The sequence below is a fragment of the Erinaceus europaeus genome, chromosome 5 (assembly GCF_950295315.1).
Source record: "Erinaceus europaeus chromosome 5, mEriEur2.1, whole genome shotgun sequence".
NCBI lineage: Eukaryota > Metazoa > Chordata > Mammalia > Eulipotyphla > Erinaceidae > Erinaceus > Erinaceus europaeus.
The window spans coordinates 39,555,746-39,574,266 of NC_080166.1; positions in this window are offsets into that span (position 1 = coordinate 39,555,746).

Here is an 18,521-nt window from a genome sequence, read left to right on the forward strand (position 1 = left end):
GTCTAGTCTGAGAGGGAATGATTTCACCTTCTGTCCATTGAGTATGATGTTGACTGTAGGTCTGCTACCTATGGGCTCTACTATCTTGAGGAATTTCCTATTTATTCCCATTTTATGTAGTTTTTTTTTAGCATGAATTGATGTTGGATTTTGTTAAAGGCTTTCTTTGCATCTATTGAGATAATCATGTGGTTTTTGGGTTTGCTTTTATTGATGTGGAGAGTAACATTGATTGACTTACATATATTGAACCTGCTTTGCTTTCCTAGGATAAATCCCACCGTTTGTGATGAACAATATTTCTGATATAGTGCTGTATCCGGTTGGTCAGGATCTTGTTTAATATTTTGGCATCTATGTTCATCATAGATATTGGTCTGTAGTTTCCCTTTTTATTATGTCTCTATTTGCTTTTGTTATAAAGGTAATGTTGGCTTCATAGAAGGTGGAAGGAAGTGTTCCTGTTTGTTCAATCTTATGGAAAAGCTTTAGAAATATAGGTATTAACTGTTCAAAACTGAAAGTTTTGAAGAATTTGCTTGTGAAGCATCTGGTTCAGGACTTTTGTTGTTGGGAAGATTCTTCATAACTGTTTCAATTTCTTAGTGTGTGATGGGTGCATTAATGTTTTGTAATTCTTCTTGGTTCAGTTTTGGAAGGGCATATGCTTCTAGGAATTCTTCCATTTCTTCTAGATTTGCTACCTTGGTGGCATATAGTTCTTCGTAGAAGTCTTGCATGAATTTCTGGATTTCTGTGGTGTCAGTTTTGATATCTCCTCTATCATTTACAATTCTATTTATTTGAGTCTTCTCCCTTTTTTGTTTAGTGAGTCTGGCTAGGGTTTGTTAATGTTGTTTAATTTTTCAAATTACCAACATTTGGCTTCAATGATCTTTTGTATGTTTCTCTTATTTTTTATGTTGTTTACTTCTGCTCTAATTTTTAGAGATTTCCTTCCTTCTGGTTGCTTTAGGGTTCCTTTGTTCCTCTTCCTTTGTTCTAGGGTTCCTTTGTTCCTCTTCCTCTAAGTCCTTAAGGAATGCAGTAAGGAGCTTTGAGCTTTGAGCTCCTTTTTTTTGAGCTTTTTCTTTTTCTCTAATGTGTGATTGTATGGCTATGAGTTTCCCCCTCAGTACTGCTTTAGGCATGTCCCTATTTTGATAGCTTAGGACTTCATTTTAATTTGTTTCTAGGAACATTTGAATTTCATGCTTAAGTGCCTCTCTGACCCAGTGGTTCTTAAGAAGTATTTTGTTGACTTTCCAAATTCTGTGACTTTTAGTAATTTTCTGTTTGTTGTTTGTTGAATGTTAGCTTTACTCCACTGTGGTCTGAGAAGCTCTGTCCTTGAAGATGTGCTGTGTGGGTTGAAAAGAATGTGTATTCCATTTTTGGGGGGTGAAGAACTCTGAAAGTGTCCAGGAGGTCTAGTCTGTCCATCCCTTCACTTAATCCTCTTGTTTGTCTTTTTGTTGTTGTTGTTTATTCTCTGCTTTGTTGATCTAAGTGTGAGAGTGGGGTGTTAAAGTCTCCCATATTATTGTATTACTATTGATGTATTTTTATAGTTCTTTCAGTAGGTGTGTGATGTATTTAGATGATCCCTCATTGGGTACATAGATGTGAATAATTGTTAAATCTTCTTGGTTGATTGATCCTCTAATCATTATGTAATGACCTTGCCTATCTTTTATTACTTTATTTAATTTTAAGTCTGTCAGAGATAAAAATGACTGTTCCTGCCTTTTTTGGTGGTCCATTGGCCTGTATGATAGTTTACCATCCTTTCACTTTAAGTTTGTGTTTATCTTGTTGGGTCAGGTGGGATTCTTGCAAGCATCATATGGTTGGGTTGTGGTTTCTAATCCATCCTCCCACTCTGTGCCTTTTAATGAGTGAGTTTAAGCTATTGGTATTTATTGATCTTATGGATTTAATGTATTGTAGTGCCATTATTCAGCAGTTTTTTTATTTGCTCTGATATATGATAAGTATTATGGTGATGTTCTTGTTTATAAGAGGACTTTTAGAACCTCTTTCAGGGCAGGTTTTGTGATGGTTACTTCCTTTAACTGTTGTTTGTCTGAGAAGGTTTTGATGACTCCATCTAGTTTGAATGAAAGTCTAGTAGGATATATTATCCTTGGTTGAAACCCTTTTTCATTTAGGGTTCAACAGATATCTTGCCATTCTCTTCTGGCTTTTAGAGTTTGAGTGGAGAAGTCTGCTGATAGTCTTATGGGTTTTCCCCTGTATGTGACTTTTTGTTTCTCTCTTGCAGCCTTTAGGATCCTTTCTTTATCCTTACTTCTTTTCATTGTAACTATGACGTGTCTTTGTGTCTTCAGGTCTGGGTTGATTCTATTTGGGACTCTCTGGGCCTCTTGTATCTTAATGTCCTTTCTGTTTTTTAGGTCTGGTCTTCTTTTCTTATTTCCTCTAGAATGTTTACTTCCCCTTCCTCTCTTTCTTCCTCTGGTAGGCCAATGATACGAATGTTGTTTCTTTTCAGATCATCTCATATGTCTCTGTTGTTGTTTTCAGTGTCTCTCAATCTCTTTTTGAGCTCTTTTACCTCTTTCTTAGTTTTCTCTAGATCATACTCTGTCTGGCTAGTTGTAGTATTAGCTTGTTTTGCTAACTGACATTTTAGTTCAGCTATTTCAGCTTTCAGTTCTCTGATTACCTCGAGGTATCTAGTTATTATCCTTCAGGGTCTCATCTGTTCTTTCCCCAATTCTGATAGCCCTTTTCTACATTGTTGTCTTCATGTCTGAGATTATTAAGTTTAATATTGATTGCATACTTTTATTATCTATGGTTACCTCTGACTGATTTGGAGTTTCTTTTGGGCTCCTGTCTTGATTCATTGTGATTGCAGTTTTATTTACTCTTGATTTAACCATTTTTTTTATTGATGTGTTTTTTATTTTTCTGTTCTGTTGTTCTTCCACTGTTGTGTTTTGAGTACAAACCATGCTATGCTAAACACCTTTATGACAATTGCAGTCACCAACCTCAGAAATTACAACAATAGGAACTGAAGCAAGGATTGATGCAGTTTAACTAATACCTGTTAGCCAAAAAACACTTCCAGTCCAAGAAAAAATAGTAACCAAATCTAAATGAATGAGAATGAGAAAGGAAAAAAGGGAAAGCAAGAATAGACAATTATGCAAATCTCATGTCCACTGTAAATTCTAGGGAGAGCAAGAGGAGAAAGGGAAGTAGAGAAGAGAGAGGCACACAGAGCATCCACTCTGAGTTAGATTTCTTCCCCAAAATAAGTGACAAATGATTATCAGTGAATTCATAAAGCAGAAGAAGTAGAAGGGAGGAAAAGAACATAAGAACAAGAAAAGAAAAAAAAGAGCAGTGAAAGGAAAGAGGTGTTTTTTTTTAATTAGCTAGGAGAAGGAAAAAAGGGGAGAGTGGATGGAAGAGGTAGAATCAGACAAGTTCCTCTCACAATGGACAGAACAGCCAGTCACCTAGCAATGGAAAAAACAATAACAGTTAATTTTGGTCAACCTGAAGAAGGAGGGGGTAGAGGGATAATAGAATAAAATAGAGTAAAAAACCCTAACAGTCAGTCTGCAGCTTGGCGGGCTCAGGATTAGCTCAGGCATCCTGAGCAAAGACTGCCAGTTGTGAAAAAAAAAAAAAAAAAACCTCCAGGTAGTCTTTCCCAGACAGGGGTGAGGCTCTGATTGGTCAGATATTTTGTTACTCAGCTAGAGCTCCTTCCACTTAGAAAGAAAAGAGAGAGAGAAGGAAATCAAATAGGAAAAGGATTGGAATGACACCCCTGTGGAGCCAGGAATCTTGGTAAAGAAAAAAGCTCAGCAGGGAGCCTGCTAGTAGCAGCTCTCCAGCCCCTGGTTTCTGGTTTTGGGGTAGTGTGGAGGGTTGCACTTCAGGAAAAAATCAGAAGATTTCCTTTATTTTTCCTCCATTTTCTAACCCAACACTGAGGTATAGTTACCTCCTTGATGTCACACTTAGGACCCCTTATTCACCCTCCTGCTGACAGTGTAATATACTATCCTATCTGGTCACTGTTGTCAGAGCTCACGCCAGCAGCTGCCTCCAATTCGCCATCTTGGCTCTGCTCCTTCACATTAAGTTTTTAAATAAGCTTTTATGTGGCTTGGGAGGTAGAGCAGCACGTTAAGCGCACCTGGTGCAAAGTTCAAGAACTGGCCTAAGGATCTCAGTTCAAGCCCTGGGCTCCCCACCTGCAGGGAGGTCACTTCACAAGTGGTGATGCAGGTCTGTAGGTGTCTTTCTCGCCCCTTGTCTGTCTTCCCCTCCTCTCTCTATTTCTCTTTGTCCTATCCAACAACAATAACAATAATAGCCAAAAAAACTATAAGGCAACAAGGGCAACAAAAGGGGAAAAAATAGCCTCCCATAGATTTGTGGTGCAGGCACTGAGCCCCAGCAATATCCCTGGAGCCAATAAATAAATAAATAAATAAATAAATAAGTAAATAAATAAGCTTTTATTTAAATGTATTTTTTAAACAATTATTTTTACTTGAATACCTTGCATCAAACTCCATACATTCTACATCTTTTAGTTATTCAGAACCTGATACCTTTATATTATTTTTTATTGTTATGGCTTCACTACTTTAACCTGAAACTTTCAGATGAGAAAAGAGAAACAGAAACACAGAAAGACACACCATAGCAGTGAAACATCTTTCACTGTAATGTAGGCTAGGTTTGAGGATCTGGGTTTAGTGCATAAGAAAGCAGGAACTCTATATGGGTGAACTATCTTTCTGGTCTCTGATTCAGTCTTTCTACATCTCTTTCTCAAATTTCAGCTTCAATATAGCTTTAGGCATTGCTAAATCTCTCCTAAGAGGCTGAATAAATATAGAATGGATTAATGAATGAGGAAGAATATCGTTTTTTTATCAAGTTCTAGGAATTGGATAATGTTTTAGAGTAAAAATGTTCTTGTAATCTTGTATATATTTTACATTAGATCTATAAACAGAACTGATTCATTCATTATTTTATTTATAAAATGGAAATATTGACAAGACCATAGGATAAGAGGGGTATAATTCCACACAGTTCCTACCACCAGAACTTCCTACCCCATCCCCTCCCTTGATAGCTTTCCTATTCTTTATCCCTCTGGGAATATAGACCCAGGGTCATTATGGGGTGCAGAAGATGGAAGGTTTGGCTTCTGTAATTGCTTCTCCACTGAACACAGGCATGGGCAGGTTGGTCCATATTCACAGTCTGTATCTCTCTTTCCCTAGTGGAGCAGGCCCTAGTCAGAGAGTCCTCGGATTCCTACACTGACATGACGGGACTAAACCTCTAACAGATCTCTCTCTCCACTGTCACTGGTCATCACTATCAGGAGCTACATAATGAACCCCTTTGTGTGTCCCTATAGGACCATTCCCTCAATGTGGATCAACAATGGTAGGGGCTGTTCCATTCTCTGAAGGGAGGTTGAGCAACATACTCTATCTACCACCTGAGAAACATGGGTCCTGAAATTAGTGAATTGATTCATTCTTATGAGAGAGAGAGAGAGAGAGAGTAAAAAAGCAGGATTTCTTTCCTCCTCAAATGATTCCTGTAACTCTGGAGAAAATAGAAAAGAGACTGAACAATTCCAAGATACATATACTAGAAATTGATTAACTCATGGACTCAGAGAGACTAGACAACCTATCAAAACCCATGTCCAGCAGAGAAGCAAATACAGAAGACAGACCTCCCATCTTCTGCACCCCCTAAAGATCTTTGGTCCAAACTCTCAGAGGAAAAAATAATATGGAAGCTTCCAATAGAGGGGATGATATATGGAACTCTGGTGGTAGGAACTGTACCCCTCTTATCCCACAATATTGTCAACCATTATTAAATCACTAGTAAAAAAAAACTAATTAGAAACAAAAATACTATTATTATTATCAGCTCTTTTAAGCACTTTAATCCTGGTAAAACTGAACAAAATAAGTTCAGTAGTCTATACTTTCTGGGCTTTTTTTCTCCTCACTCTGACTTTTTAGTATATGTGTTGTGCCAAAGCGAGCACTCACTCTGACTTTTTATGCTTTCCTAAACAAAAGATATGAAAGGTGTTCTAACTTAGTCCCCAGTGCATTTGTATTGTGCAGTGAATTGTGTGGCATTCTTCTTGTCTCCTCACATTTTATTGGCACACTTGACTTCAGAAAAAAAAAATAGTGGCCTGTTGGAATAATTCTCTGGTTTTCAATAGATTTTTCTGTCATGATCTCTGACAAAGACCAACAAGGCATTCATTCGGTGTTTACGAAAGGCACCACCAAAGATACTGGTGAGAAAGAGATAAATCTTACAGGCACATTTGCTCTCAGACTCTTAGGATAAGACAGAGTGAAGTTTTGTTTTCAAGCTTGTATCAAAACAAACCTGAGAAGAGATGCCAATAGATTCTTGTGGCTACGGTTTAAAGCCCCAAAGAGCCACACAGGATTCAAAGTAAAGAGCCTTGAGCACTTGAGCTTCAAGCAAATGCTGTTGTCTTTGCTCATTTCATGCTAACCACACAGAGACAGCAACACTGAACACTGTCTGAAACAGTCTCACCTCACTGTGCCCCCACAAACCAGGTTGAAACCACAGCATCCTTCTCACGTATGACAGATTCCACCAATGTAATGTGAAGGGTAAGGACTCACTATTTCTCCCCTACCATTTTCACTATTCTAGCCATTTCATGGGCATATCAAGGAGAGGTTCTGCCACCATGCTCTTTACAAAAGTGTCTAAAGAGGGAGAGCTCCCAATTAGAAGATAGCACTTAGCTTTCTCATGCTACAGGAGACCTTCACAATCCTTTCTGAATGTAGCTACCCTTCATAGTAAACATTGTTGACAGTGGCATTGTTTTGAAACTCCTTTTAAAATGGTAAAGTTCTACTTAAAAAAAAACAGGCTATTTCTTTTTAATTTTTTTATTATTGATTTATAAGACTATAAGATAAGAGGTATAGTTCCACACCATTCCCACCAACAAAGTTCTGTACCCTCTCCCCCACTATAGTTCTTCCAAAATCTGAGAGACAGGTTGGTTACTTTTCAAGCTCATATATTTTAATTCTCTATATTCCACATGTAAATGAAAGCATACTTTCACATTCACTAAGAAAAATCACCTCCAGTGTCATTCATCCATTTTTTTTTTTTTTACCCAAAGGAGTAAATATCATCTATTTAATTGTGGAATAGTATTCCATTGAATAATTATTCCATATTTCTTTATTCACTTATGTATCAATGGACATTTTGATAGATTTCATATTTTGGTTATTGTGAATAATGCAACTATGGACATGAGGGTGCATATGTACTTTTGAATTTGTGTATTCATGTCTTTTGGATAAATGCCTAAAAGTTGTACTGCTAGATCATAAGGCACTTCCATTTTTATTTGTGTAAAGATTCCCTATGTTATTCTCCACAATGGCTGCACCAGTTTTCATCACCACCAGTAATGTAATAGAGTTCTTTTTCTACATCCTCATCAACACTTAGCATTTCCTGGTTTTTTTTTTTTTTTTATAAAGGCCATTCTCAAGGGTATGAGGTGAAGTCTTCATTTGATTTTAATTTAAACCTCTCTAATGATGCATAAAGTGGAGGATTTCCACTGATCTGTAGGCGATGTATACCTCTTCTTTAGAGAACTGCTTATTCATATATTTTGCCTATTTTTATTGAACTGTTCTTTTTCTTAAGTTGTGCTGCATTTGTTCTTTATAGATGTTTGATATCAACAGTCTGTCAGATGAGTGGTGTGTAAATATCCTATCCCAGTTGCTGGGCTGAGGCTGCTGCATCTGTATGGAAGGACAAGCTGATAATAAAATTTCTAATTATTTAATTTTCTTGTGTTGGGAGATAGGTCAATAGGAAAATATCATGTCATGCCATATATGAGGACCTGATATTGATCCCAAGTATCACATGGTAGTGATCCATGAGTGATGAAATCTTAGATTGGTGTTTTGACCTCTATTTCCAAAACTTTAGGTTGAAAAAAATTCCTTAGCCAAAGTATCTATTTGGTGACCCACAGTAGAGTCTCTCAATGCTGATGTATGTTTTTTATTTTCTTAAGGCAGCTGAGAAAGTTATATGGCATGCGTCAGTCATCATTCTTAGTATTTCCTAAAAAATGACTCATTGACTTCTTATCTTGCAGAAGTATTATAAAGGTTGTATATTACTATGTCCATTTTGTAGCATTGAGGGCTTGAGGAGCTCATCTAATTCATGCATATAGGATTCATATCTGGGAAAAGAGGTATCTGTAGAATCTTAACCCTTAACCCTTTACTTGAACTACTTTCTTGTTATGCATAGGCCAACAAAGGTATCATAAGGGATAGTCACTTGTATAAAGTCTTTTTTATAAAGTCTCCAAGAACTCCCTGAAAATGAGGACTATAAAATCTGACACCACTGATTCCTGTACCTATACTTTTGAGGTCATCTCACTTTTCACAGCTCTGTTCCTAATTTCTCTGTCCCAATCCCCCTTCCTTCATTCTGTTTTCCGTATGCCTGAGTTCAGTGTTACTGTCTGACAATTTGACTTTACTGTATGTGATCTAATCATCACCAACCTCCCAATTAAACAAGAATATTCCAAAAGTATTTTTACTCATAACCACTTCAAATAGAGGTCAGTAGAACAGGTGTGTCCCCAGCATATACTTCCCAAGGTAAGCTCTCTTCTGAACAGGGGTCATGATAAATCAGATTCAACCAATCTTATAGCTTAATTAAAAGCAAAATGGAGGACACTGTGCTTTGACTGACTTTCTCCAGTTTCCACAGATGCATAATTCTGACACTATTTGACACCTGTGTGTGGACTGCAAAGACAATCACAGCAGGATATGGCAAAAAATTAAAAAGTATGTAGCAGGTCATATGTACATTTTTAAATGATTCCATGGTCCATCTTTAATTACCTAAGTTTTAAAATATTACACTAGATATATTTTACTCTTTTTTTCTTTTTTTTTAATATTTTACTCTTAATTCTATTTACAAAAAAACAGAGCACAAGTGTTATGATATATAGCAATTAACTTTCATCATCTGTGTGAGGACTGGCACACATTAATTGAAGACTACCAAATACTACCTGCCATCAAAAGTCAAAATCTCTTACACTGTAACAGTGACAACTAATTCAGATATTTTAAAACAATATAGTATTGAATCTGCATGTCAAATGATTTTGTTCATGAACTTTGTGTGTGACATATGGTTTATCAAGTTTCCTTGGTTAAGTTCCCCAAACAGAGTCACTCAAGTCAGAAATGTAGGCATCATGAGACAAAACAGTTTAAAGTCACTGCTCATAGAGCATCTCTGAGAGGTGTACCTTCCTCCAAGCCAAAGCAGGGCCATGAAAGCACACAACAGATGGGCTAATAGAACTCAGCCCCCAATCTCCTTTCAACTGGCTATATATTTGCAATGTGTCATCTGTCTACAATAGCCTGAGTGGGACTCCACCTGAAAAATTTGGATTTTTCTAGTTATATGGATTTAAAAAAATCATCACTTGAACAAGGTAGTATGGTTCTGTAGTTTCTGTTCTGTAATTACAAGCTGTCAATATTTGGTCCCTCCGAAAGTTAGGCCTGCACAGCTAGATCAAGATCAGGGGTAAAATCTTTTCTACAACTCATATTGTTTTCCACCACCTGTATCTCTCACCCATGCTAAATATGGAAGGATAGAAGATACTACATATACATGTGGGATTTGACCTAGCTTTGGAGAAATTAGAATGTGGAAATCATAAACTAGACAAACTGGTAAAAAAAAAAAAATGCCAGATGTAGCTGCCACCATTCTTTTGAATTAGGATGTCAATTTTAAAAATGACTATTCCCTCACTCTCAATTTATCTGTAAGTCTAAATTTAAATGAAAAAAATTAGTAAACATTAACAAACATCCTTTACCTTACAACCATAAACAGGGCAAAGCCACATATCAATTGTGATCAGATTGTTGTTCCAGAAACCATAGCAACCAGTGTAACTATTTTCAAATTTGTTGTATACTCACTTGCAAGGCACCTCCTTCCTCTTGTCATAAATAGAAGAAAATGACTCCTCAGAAGATATAGTGCATTCCTTGTACCAACTACTCTCCTTTTACTACCACCATCATTTCACCTTTACTATGGGGAAACGATATGAGACTCAAATCATTCTTTTGAAAACTGACAACTGACTCTGGGTAAATTCAAAAGTGAGATACTAATCAAGGTCTCTTTCCAGCCACCTATTTCCCACCTTTCCCCCAGAGCCTATTCATCAACACTAAACATCTTCACATCTGACCTGCATATAGTAAGAAGTTCTGACACATCACTGGATCCTGAGGATAAAGAACAATCTCTGCTCCTGCAACTTCGCTACATCTCTCTCCATACCAATGAAAGCAAAGACTGATTAAAGACTAGCTAGGACTGGCCTTGCCATGCTACTAATGACTTAACAGTTATCCAGTCCCCTGCTCCTTGAAGCTCCCAAGATTGAGCTGATATATCTGCTTATATGTGAAAATATCTTATTTAATTACTAGTCCCCAGAGAAATCCAGGCAACAAGTCATAACTTCTCAAGAACTTAAAATGTTGTTGGGTTATATAGCAGGAATCTAAATGTAAACTTAATCTTGAACTCAGATGTCCCTATTCAGGAAAACAAATCCTGAGACAAAATGTGCCTTGAACATAGAAATTGCAAGAGATGAGCAGCTACATTCAGCACAATTTCATGACCAAGATGTGCTTTCTGTCACCTGCTTTTTATTTGTGTTGTCTTGTCTTCTGGAAAACTCTTCATATACACATGGCCTGAAGAGAGGGAAATCTTAAGAGGGCCAATTCACTAAAATGTTGGAAAACAGTTCTTGCACTATTCCAGCCTTTAGGTTCATGATTAGTCAACAATCTGTTTGGCTTTGTATGTTAACTCTCCTTTCAGCTACCAGGTTCCAGATGCTAGCATGACGTCAACCAGACTTCCCTAGACAGACAACCCCACCAATGTGTCCTGGAGCACTGCATCCCCAGAGCCCCACCCCACTAGGGAAAGAGAGAGGCAGGCTGGGAGTATGGATCAACCTGTCAACACCCATGTTCAGCGGGGAAGCAATTACAGAAGCCAGACCTTCCACCTTCCGCATCCCACAGTGACCTTGGGTCCATACTCTCAGAGGGTTAAAGAATAGGAAAGCTATCAGGGGAGGGGATGGGATATGGAGTTCTGGTGGAGGGAATTGTGTGGAGTTGTACCCCTCTTATCCTATGGTTTTGTCAATGTTTCCTTTTTATAAATAAAAAAGAAAGAAACCAAAGGAAAGCAAAAGTTCTCTCCTCCAGTGTAGAAGGGTACACAAGTATAACTCCCTCTAGCTCTACCAAAACACAGCTGGAGACAGATGACCAATTTGAAACAAAGAAGGTAAAGGGGAGGTTGCAGGACTGGTGGTGCCCAAAGGAAGGACAAACTAGTGAAAAACAGGAAATGATAAGTTTCATCAGTTTGTAGGCATACGGGAGAACCATCTATGTCCTCCAAATTTCCTGAAATATTGGGCAGCATTTTTTTTCAGGATTCTAGTAGTCCTCAAATAGTAATTAGTTCAATAAAAAATAACATTACTGTTCGTTTGAAATATTTTATATTTTTTAAAGTTTATTTATTTGATAGAGAAATTGATAGGGAAAAGGGAGAGAAAAAAGACACCAGCAGCACTGCTTCTTTGCTCGTGAAGCTTTCTACCTGCAAGAGGGGACCTTGGGTTTGATTCCAATAACTCATGAATTGTAACATGTGAGCTCAACCAATTGCACCACCACCTGACTCCTAGTATTATTGCTCTTCATATAAACACATTTAGAACCATAAGATTTATATCCTGAAAAACTAGAGAAAAGACTCATGTAAACTCAGAGCCTGTTGAAAGCTTTCATTTATGATTTAATTTGTCCTGCATAAAAGTTGTCTAAAGATAAATTCTTTACATAGTGGATTGTTAAAGTGGAATATGAATTACTATTCTAGAAAGGTTTCTAGAAACTAATAGAGTAACAAGATGAATACATTTCTAACTTTAAGAAGTAGGACTTCATACTCCAGTTCTTCAGTCCCCAGCCCATTGTTCTTACTTTTAGAAAAACTAGTCTAGATTCTGAAACTGAGATGTGCTTTGTTTGCCAGCTCTCTAATTCACAAGGAAATGAAAGCTCTAGTATTTCTTTTTTGTTAGCAGAGAATTCTGTTCAGCTCTGGCTTACTATGGTTCAGGGGATAGAACGTGTTACATTTGAGCCTCAGGCATGAAAGTTTGTTTCATAGAGAGCTTAATAGTATGTCTAGATCTAACTCTATTATTTCAAGAAATTGAATAAGTTGCAGTTCTTTAATGTAATAATCTGCTGTTGGAAAATCTTATATTATTGCAAATGTGATGCTAAGACAATTGCTGCAGTTCACATGATGAGAATGTAAATCTTTAAGCTACCTTATGACACTGACTCACCTTCTCTATACTGTTGATGAACCTCTATTTAAAAAAATATTTTTATTATCTTTATTCATTTATTGGATAAACACAGCTAGAAATTTAGAGGGATAGGGGTGATAGCGACCAGAGAGAGACAGAAACCTGTAACATACACTCAACCAGGTGCACCATCACCCAGCCCCTAATAAACCCATGTTGATATTATTACAATTTCATATTTTCAAAATGTAAGTGATTTGGCTAGGAATATTTTTTTTCTTTTTTTATTTAAGAAAGGAGACATTAACGAAACTGTAGGATAGGAGGGGTACAACTCCACACGATTCCCACCACCCGATCTCCATATCCCATCCCATCCCCTGATAGCTTTCCCATTCTCTATCCCTCTGGGTGTATGGACCCAGGGTCATTGTGGGTTGCAGAAGGTGCAAGGTCAGCTTCTGTAATTGCTTCCCCGCTGAACATGGACATTGACTGGTCTGTTCATACTCCCAGTCTGCCTCTCTCTTTCCCTAGTAGGGTGGGACTCTGAGGAAGCGGGACTCCAGGACACACTGGTGGGGTCATCAGTCCAGGGAAGTCTGGTTGGCATCATGCTGGCATCCGGAACCTGGTGGCTGAAAAGAGAGTTAACATACAAAGCCAAACAAACTGTTGAAAAATCATGGACCTAAAGGTTGGAATAGTGGAGAGGAAGTGTTAGGGGAGTACTCACTGCAAACTCTTGTGTACTTTTGCTTTCAGGTATATATTTTGCCCTGGTTTATGGACACGTGTGAATATATGCTCTATCAGGGGATCTGGTCTATATCTAGGTTTGAGGACTTTATTGAGGAGTGGACCACCTGGAATGGAATTAGAGAATTAATGGTATTAGAGAAAGGTCTCACCTGAGTAATGAAGCTGAAGGGTTGTCGTTCCACACCTGAAGTCTCTGGACACAGACCGAAGTACAGCATGCTGGGGTGGCACATTGCATTGATTAGGTTGCGATCGCAGATGCAATATTATTTGATATGAATTGAGCGAAGCATGCAGGAAAGTGGACCCTGCCCTAAGGTTCCAGGACTTGGGGAAGTATAGGCTCTGTAGTGGAAATGTGAAGTTCCTGCTGTCTTAGGGTTCAAGAAGACAATGGAACCTTCTCTGTCCTGTTGATAAACCTCTATATTTAAAAAAATATTTTTATTATCTTTATTCATTTATTGGATAAAAACATCCAGAAATTTAGAGGGATGGAGTGATAGAGACGGAGAGGGAGAGACACCTGTAATGTGCACTCATCCAGGTGCACCGTCACCCAGCCCCTAATAAACCCGTGTTGATATTATTACATTTTCATATCCTCAAAATGTAAGTGATGTGGCTGCGAATATTTTTACCAACAAGATTTTGTTTTACCATCAAGATTCTTTTTTTTATTACTTTATTTTTAATTTAATTTAATTTTTTTGATTAGCTAGGAGGGGGAGGGAAGGGAGAGTCTGTAGAGGAGGTAGGATTAAGGAGACAAGTTCCTCCCACAATAGATAAGATACCCACTACCCTAGCACTGAAATATATACTAATATATGCTAAGAGTTAATTCTTAAAGATCAACTTAAGGGGGGGGAAGATATATGCCTTTATATAATATTAATAGTAAAATAGAGCAGGGTAAAAAAATAAATAAAATAAAATAAAAACGCTGTCCCAGATTACCTCAAACCTTGTAATCAGAAGCAGCTGATTGTTAAGAATGAGGAAAAAAAAAACTGCAGGACTAGACAAGGATAGCTGAAATAGACAGTTATGCAAATCTACTATCCACTGTATATTCTAGGGGTGGCTAAAGGAGGAAGGGAAGTTGAGCAGAGACACTAGCAGTGAGAGTCCACACTGAGTCAGAATTCTTCCCCAAAATAATTCCCAAATGTGTACCAGTGAATTCAAAAAAGCACACTGTTTGGTGGTATGGGGGCTGGGGGCTGTGGCTTTGGAAGCTGTAGGATTAAGGAAGAAAGGATGACAAGAATGAGAGCAAGAAAAACAAAAGAGAGAGAGAAAAAGATAAGAAAAAGAACAGTCATAAAAGAGCAGTGAAAGGAAAGGTTTTTTTTTAAATTTATTTATTTTTAATTATTTAATTAGCTATGCAGGGTGAGGTGGGGGGGGTTGGCTACTTAGAAAGAAAAAAGGCCAGAGGTTTCAGAAGGGTATAGACTTAGAATGAATGATACTCCCTGGTGGGACAGGAATTTGGTAAAGAAAGAAGCTCCTAGCAGGAGAGCCTGTTAGGAGCTGGTCCCCAGGGACTGGTTATGGGGGGGGAGGGGAGGAGGTATGCTTAAAAATTAAAAGGAAAAAAAATTTTTTCCCCTTTTTTCCTACTCTAATTCTTAACCCAAATTAAGTTATAGTCACCTCCTTGGTGTTACCGCTAGGACCCCTTATTGACTGGCCTACTAAAGGCAGAAAATCCTACTGTTTCCAGGAGATGTGGTCAGAGCTCAAGCCACTAGCAGCTTCTCAGTCCGCCATCTTCTGGGAACCCGCCACCATCTTCTTCTTCTCGCGTTTGCCCTTCTTCCGTAGCCAGTCAACAGCGTCAGGTTGAAAGCTGTCAGGAGCTGCTTGTTGCTGGCTTTAAAAGTGACTGGGATCCATGTGGATTCAGTTGGCTAGGAAGGATCGTCAGTTTCCCCAATGAATGGGTACTCACGGGATGCACCATGAGAAGGGCGATCCAATGCATCCCAGATCCAATGCATTCCCACCATCAAGATTCTTAATCTAGAGTTCACTAACACCACATTTACTGACATCACAAAGTCAGTAAAACACAAAACCATAGGGCTGTGGTCTCCTAGGAGATGAGTGGAAAGTAATTGTATTTGCAAGATGTTGTTTTTATTTTTTAAATTCTTGCATATGAAAAAATTACATATGGCTACATAATTTAGGGGTCAGCCAATGGTGCCACCCATAAAGTGTATATTACCATGAGTAAGTTCTCAAGTTCAAGTCCCAACCCCACTGTCAAGAGTGAAGCTTCAAGAGCAATACAGCAGGCTACAGGCCTCTCTCATTCTCTCTCCTATCTCCCCCCTCTTGACTTAATTCTCTATCATAATATTAAAAAAAAAAGGAATAAATGGCCTCCAGGAGTGAGCAATTCATCATGCAGGTACTGAGCTCCGGCGATAACTCTGGTGGCAAGAATGAAAGAAAAAAAACAGTTATATATGCATATATATTTACAAACATAGGCATGTTTATTACAGTATAAATACATAGGGACATTATCTACTTATAGGGAATAGTTGAGTTGATTGTGACAATGTTATGCCATGTCATCATGAAAGAGAAAAAATCATTTCAGAAATAACTTGTGGATACAAAGAAATTTTTACAAGTTGTATGAAGAGTGTGAAGAGTGAGTGAAGTCAGATTTAGTGAAGTATCCATTATATGACCCTATTTTATCCCAAGTAAAAGACAAAACCTTAATGCATGTGTATGTGTGGACTTACTGAATGTATGCAATACATATGTGTATGTATGCTATGTTATTCTACCAACTCACTAAAATTTGAGAAGATACATACTATGTTACTAACCTCACTAAGTAAGATGTGATTGTAGGGGAAAAAAAAGAAAGAACAGAAATAGAAAAATCATGTTTGACAACTTGTATGATAAAATTTGTAAATTTACATGTATGTGCATATATTTGCACATAAAGAAATAGAAAAATACTTTAGTTTTATATTAAGCATATATTAAGACACCAAGATAGAAATATACTTGCATGGTAGACCATGAGACTTTAACGTTTTAAAAATCTTATCTCCCCCTCTTCAGTACCTCAGAATTGAGAGTCAGTTGCAAAACAATTATGCTATCTCCCCAGTCCCTTCTCTTACGTTTCTTCAACTGCATTTAGGTAAATAAATGTTTGAGAGTCCTTGTTTAATTCACTGGTGTCTACATGCTCCTATTTTTTTGCTTGATTTTAACAACAACAACAACGAAAAGAAATGACTAATTGTAAAGACTAATATATCAATAATTGTTAAGGAGGACTTGATTTGATATTTCCCAAATTAATTGCTTAGAAAAGTATGCATCCTATCTGTGATTAAGCCTCCTTAATAAATTAGTAGTAATCAGAAACTGTCACATATCTGTAACTACATCTTCAAATGTTGCTTCCCTCTGAAGAAATAAACACCAAATTATCAGTATCTATCCTACATCATGGTGCAAAATGTGGGGCAGATTGCCAAAGCATATGAGACACACCTTACTTGAAGTCTTTTTATCTGCAGAGCCAAGAAACACTTTTTTCCTCCCTACCACTTACCCACATCTAAGTGCAATCAGACACCTAAAATACATATATGACAATCATACTAGAAAAAAATATATTTATGGTCACACTTGCATTTTGTTTTGAAGATTTTTAGATAATATCTAAGATTGTTTCCAAGCCACAGTCCTAGTTTTATACCCCAGAGCAACAATTTAACTACTTCAGAAATGCAATGGAATCTAGCTTTTGTTACTTATAAAATTCAGAGAAGACTTTTAACTTGACCTCAACAGCAATGTTACTGGATCTAGCTTTTGTTACTTATAAAATTCAGAGAAGACTTTTAACTTGACCTCAACAGCAATGTTACTGGACCTAAACAAATATACAATAATATATGCTCAAGTACTGTCATTCCAAAATGCTTATTTTATGAGAAGTTGAAAATCATTAAAACATCTGTACATTAATGTGTATAAAACTGGTTATCTTCTTCCTACTTTTCTGAAAAGAATCTTTCCTAATTAACTTTCCATGCAATGATGCTGTGTCTAGTGTACTATTGGTATAAGGTTTAAGGGGAGTTTACAAGTGTTGGTGTCCAAATGATATCAGATACCAATCAGGTCTAAAATTTTCATCTCCCTGGAAAATAAACAGTGACACTTTCACATCCAACTATATGAAGTAAATGTGATTTGCCAATTTATCAGGAGTTCTTGAATCTGCAGGAATAGGATGATGAGTGTCATCACCAAAGAAATTAGAAGAATAGCTTCTGAGACATTGTAATTTCTCATTCTAGCTAAATATTGATATGAAAGTGGGATATAAGTACCATATCCTTCCTCCCTGGAATAGCATAACATCTATGTGTAGTAAAGACCTTAGGCTATTGTAAACTTCAGACAAATAGTATTTCAAAAAGCACAATTCTGGATAATCCACAGATTAAAAGGGTTACACTATAACCAGTCAGGGACCTGACACACACAACTCATGTCCTTGCAATGTGAGTGTTCTATACTTCCTAATTTCATAGTATCTATGTACTAATTTTTATTTTTAACAAGATTTTTTTCTAAATTAAAGACAAGAATAAGTAATAATATTATTCCAAAGAATATAACTCTATCATTTTTATAAATACAAAAAACATATATTTATAGTAACCACAGTGAAAAAGTGCTTCCTGATCTAATGGCATGTTTTCATAAGATGGCAAGAATTACAGAAGTTACATCTCTGTAAATGGAAGAAACCTTACTTTTACAATCAATGTCATCTTATTTTTAATGAATTGGAATAAACACTACTTATAAAATTAAGTTGTTCTTTTAATAATACTCTTTAAAATTTTGCTTGCTTTTATTTACTATATATTAAACAAGGAAGAATTGTTTTGGTTGCTAACATGGTATTGTGAGAATTGAACTTCTTATACAAGTTGAAGTGTTCTCAGAAGGATACTGACCTGACCTATTTTAATGGGAATATATTCCACAACTGTAAATGATTTACTAACATTGGTTGATCTATTTCCAACAATATAAGCTTTCTCTGAAATGCTTCTTGAGACGGAACATGAATTAAAATCATTATGGAATTACCTCTTCAATCAGACAGCGACAAATT